This window comes from Pteropus vampyrus, unplaced genomic scaffold (genome assembly GCF_000151845.1).
Source record: "Pteropus vampyrus isolate Shadow unplaced genomic scaffold, Pvam_2.0 Scaffold115, whole genome shotgun sequence".
NCBI classification, from domain to species: domain Eukaryota; kingdom Metazoa; phylum Chordata; class Mammalia; order Chiroptera; family Pteropodidae; genus Pteropus; species Pteropus vampyrus.
The window spans coordinates 5030493-5034935 of record NW_011888896.1 but is presented as its reverse complement, the minus strand read 5'-3'; the positions used below and the strand labels follow the sequence as shown (position 1 = coordinate 5034935).

Here is a 4443-nt window from a genome sequence, read left to right as displayed (position 1 = left end):
ACCTAGGAAAATTAAAATATCAGTCATTTTACCCTTATGACAGATGGTGCTCAAGGTCAAGTATCAGTGTTGTTCTGTTAGCATGCTGGCTTAGAGTCTTTTTAATCGCTCTTTTCTTCTCCTTGGTAATGTCTGTACGCTGGCTTCAGCTCCCATGTGTTTTTGTGGATCCCTTTTACATTTGAATACCAATTTCTTTTAAGATTTCCTTCAGATTATGTCGTGATGTCCACCAAGTCCTTTAATTATAATACTGATGTTTCTCAAAAGCAAAACCAGCATGTCTAAAACATATCGTTTGTCAGCTCAAGCTCATTTTCCATCTTCTTTCTTTTTTCTTTCATAGTCTATATTATATTGATGATTGGCAACGGGTTTGTAATTGGTTGTCACAACTTTGTTTAGTTCTTGTGATAGCCTCACAGGTTTGGAATATTCTTCTATTAGCAGTCTCTTTAATAAAATGTAGTTTTTACTGGCAACAGATCAGCATTCAGCTCTTTGTTCCACTATGCCTTCCAGTGAAAGCTTATCTGATGAGCTCTGAGTAAATACTGTTAATGTTTGTCCTCCAACACTTTGCAAGACAAATGGATGTTCTCTAGGAGCACCGACTGAAGCTGGGTTTTCATTAGCATCATGAACATTTGCAAGATCCTCATTCAAAGTAAATGACACCTCCCTCCTTCTTTGATTCTTGACAATCTGCAGTTTCCCAACTTCACCTGTTCTAGGGGCTTTAGCCCATTGCTGAGACAAAGATTTAGGAACCTTGAGCAGCCATACTCTGGTGCTGGTCAGGGCAAGTTCTCCACACTTGGCTATGGGTCTGTCTCCAGTGGATGCCTGTGACCCAGAGCAGCAGCTTTGGGAGCTGGACAGTTGCAGTGTCTGGAGCAGGTGGCAAGCCTCGGCAGGAAACCTACTGTGCAGCGCTGGCATCCACCTCCCAGGAAGTTGAGAAAACAGGGAAAGAGCTTAGACATTCTTTCTGGGATAATTTTTAAATGAAACAGATTCCTTTAGAATTATTTTAGCGCGTGACAGTTAAAAACACTTTTTAAAAATTGACTGCTGGATTTGTTTGGCTCTTGTTCTTGAAAAATAATAATGATTTTTCAAGTACAAAGGTAGAACTTGATAGCTATTTTCTCTCAGCAATTGGAATATATTATTTTGCTATCTTTAATTTCCATTTTTGCTGCTAAGAAGCATGATATCAGACTAATTGTCTTTCTTTTCTAGATAAACTGTCTTTTTCATTCTTCTTAATATTTTCTCTTTGCTTTTGATTTTATGCAGTTTCAGTAATGGTGTTTCTATGCGTGGACTTCTCTTTATTTATTATGTATGGCATACATTGAACTTCCTGTGTAATGAATTCATGCCTTTTAGTTTTAGAAAATTTGAAGCCGTTATCTCTCCATATATTATCTATTCTCTATTTTCTCCATTATTTCCTTCTGAGACTTCAATTAGCTTTATGTTAGACTTTTTTATTCAGTCTTCCATATCTCTTAATTTCTCTTGAACATTTTCTATCTCCTGGCTCTCTATGTTATATCCTGAGCAGCTCTTTCAGTTCTTTTGCTTTTTAATTTTCTCTTCATCTGTAGATAATATGCTCTTCAACCCCATCTGTTACATGTAAAAAATTTTAATAATTTTGGAGGCTCTGCATATGTAGGGGTAGGTGGGAAACCACCATATATCCCCTCAGTACTGCTCTGAATCTAAAACTGCTATAAAAGAAAATCTTAATAAAAAAATAGATGGGAAATTTTTTTAACAACTATATATATTTTTTCCTGAAAGTTTTAGTTATTAGGTATGTATGTATGTATGTATGTATGTATGTATGTATTTATTTATTTAGAGACACAAAAGCCAAGTTTATTTGTTCATTTCTTGCATGTGAAGTACTCTTCAGTGCCATCCTTGACCTGAGCCTCTTTGCTATATTCCTTAACCACCACATGCTGCAACTATCCACTTTACGGGATTTTCCCTCTCTGTTTTACAGAGACCTACCTGTTCTTCTAGTTTTCTATCGTCATCAACCTTACTTAGGTGGATTTGGTGTTCAACACAAAGGGCCTCCACCCACAGGACATACATGGGCTCATTGCAGTTGGATGCAAGCACACAAAGATGGGACTGACACTTGTCTAAGGCGTTGGCAAATCCCACATGCTAGGGCCATTGTGGAGGAGGGCTGTCTTCAGCACCTCTTGTAAAGCAGCATTAACATCCATTACACTTCCATAGCACTGCCTTTCTCGTTCTTGGCTGTGGGTTACAAGTGGAGCTGAATCTTGAATGCACTCAAGCCTTCGCCTCTGAGTGACTCCTCTGTGGCAGAGAAAGGGCTAGTTATTGTTTTTTATGAAATCTACCTAATTATTTGGAATGGTTTCTTATTGCTTACTCACTATTTTTATTCCACTATTTATTACTAAATAGTTCATACAGTTATTAAATATTATGCATCTCTTTAAGATCTAAAGTTAATGATTGTTATTTTATTAGCAATCCTTTAATGTTGTTTTCATATGTATTTGGTGTTCGCTGATTTTGAGTCTATTCTTCGCTGATCTTAATCCATGACAAATATGGGTGCTAAAATCGATTATTATTTCATTCAGAGGTTTAATGTTTGCTTTCTTCAACAAAAGGAGCCTTTTGTCCTTGAACAGCTTTGCTGCTTTACATGATCCATAGCCCTCATGACTCAGGTTGTTTCATCAACTTGCTACTATCTCAAAACTTAGTCTTCCAATAAATGGGAGTTGCCCTCATGACCACTCTGCATTTTGTGTATAGTTAGCACTCATGCCTATTGTTTTACCTCATATTTTTTCATAGTGTTTTTGCTTGGGAATGTCTTACTTTCTTTAAACCTAGAGTGAATAAAACTTATATTTTATACAGGATCTTGTTTTGTAATGGGCGGGCCCTTCAGAGTGTTTACTTCACAATACCAACTTACTCTCTTACTTTTTTCATATTTGGAACTTTCCATATCATTTTTATGATATTAATGGATACATACTCTATATTTAGAACATTATAAATCTAATTGTGTTGTTTTTCTTTTCTACTGGCTCTTCCTCCTGGTGTCTTATTTTTTGTCAAGTTAGATTATTTTAGATTATACTCGTACTTTTTAGAACTTTATCCTTGGTAATTCTTTGAGATCTGTGATGGAAGTATATTTTCCTCTAAAGAAGATCAGTTTTTGCTTATTTTGGGCACCTGGAGATATTAAAAATATGGGGCCATTTATAATTAAATTCTAAGATTGAGGTTTTCAGACCATCCATAGGGTGCTTTCAGCATATTAAGTTAAATATAGACTAGGTTGAAGTTTCAGATTATCAAGGGAGCTTTTTATCCTCCATTAACTCAGTGCCAAAGTTCATAAAGAGCAGTTTTCCTTGCAAGACCCTGGGAGCAGTGCTGGTAAAGGTAATTTCTAGTTTTTCTTTCCCTGGAATCCCCAGTTTACTTGGAGATCCTTGATTTACATGGGGTGGTCTTCTCTTACACTCAACATTATGGGTTGGCTCCAAGCTTTGTCTTCCATTCTCTATGTTCATGAAAAACAAAGCTCAAATTCACTAGCTTAGCTTAGCTATTTTTATTTTTATTTTTATATTTGTTATTTCTGAGTATTTCTTGTTCACTTGCTAATTGATACATCAAATGTTTCAAAATATCTTTTATCCATCATTTTTAGTTTCTTACAGTGGGAAGGTCAATCACAGTATATAGTTGCCAAAGTGCTGGAAACAGAAGTCAACCTATTCTTTTGGAAAATTAGATTTTTACCCCAAATAGAGTGAGTCAGTGTTTTTAATTTAATTTGCTTGCTTGGTTAGTCAAGAAATTTAAAGAGCTATCCAATCAGTTTTCAAATGACAAGAGACCATGCTAAATAAACAAATAAAATTTTAGATTCAGTTTTATCATTTTAAGAGAATGTGGAAGTATCATTATATGTGACAGGGTACTGAGTTTGCTTAGTAAAGCTCATTTTATAAAGTAAAAGTGACGGTGTGAGAGATGAGCTTAACTGTCAAGTGGGTCATTAAATATGAGTACATACAGAGAAGGTTATGTCACTAATTTCTTTAGCGTTTTTGTTAGGCTTGAGCTTGATATTTAACATTCATAGGGCAGTTTAACACATTCTTTGCTGAAGCTATAAGGATGAGATGAATACATACACAGAGATATATAGTGTGTACGTTTGTGTAGTATATGTAAAGAATGTACTGCTTTATTCTTCTTAAAGAGTATTTAGTTGAGACCGTACTATGTGTAGAGTTTGTCAATATGAGGGTTGAATTCATAGTTGTTCTGTTTTGGGGAAACATACGTTTTCTAGTGAATATAGTCTATGTGTTCTTTCTTAGGCTCCTACCTTCACATTTGTAATAT

At 35.4% G+C, this 4443-nt stretch overlaps 2 pseudogenes; both read right to left on the bottom strand.

Moving 5' to 3' along the window:
* Positions 1 to 226: 226 nt before the first annotated feature.
* LOC105295892 lies at positions 227 to 942 on the bottom strand (annotated as a pseudogene).
* Positions 943 to 1901: 959 nt separating this feature from the next.
* Positions 1902 to 2255, bottom strand: LOC105295879 (annotated as a pseudogene).
* Positions 2256 to 4443: the final 2188 nt, after the last annotated feature.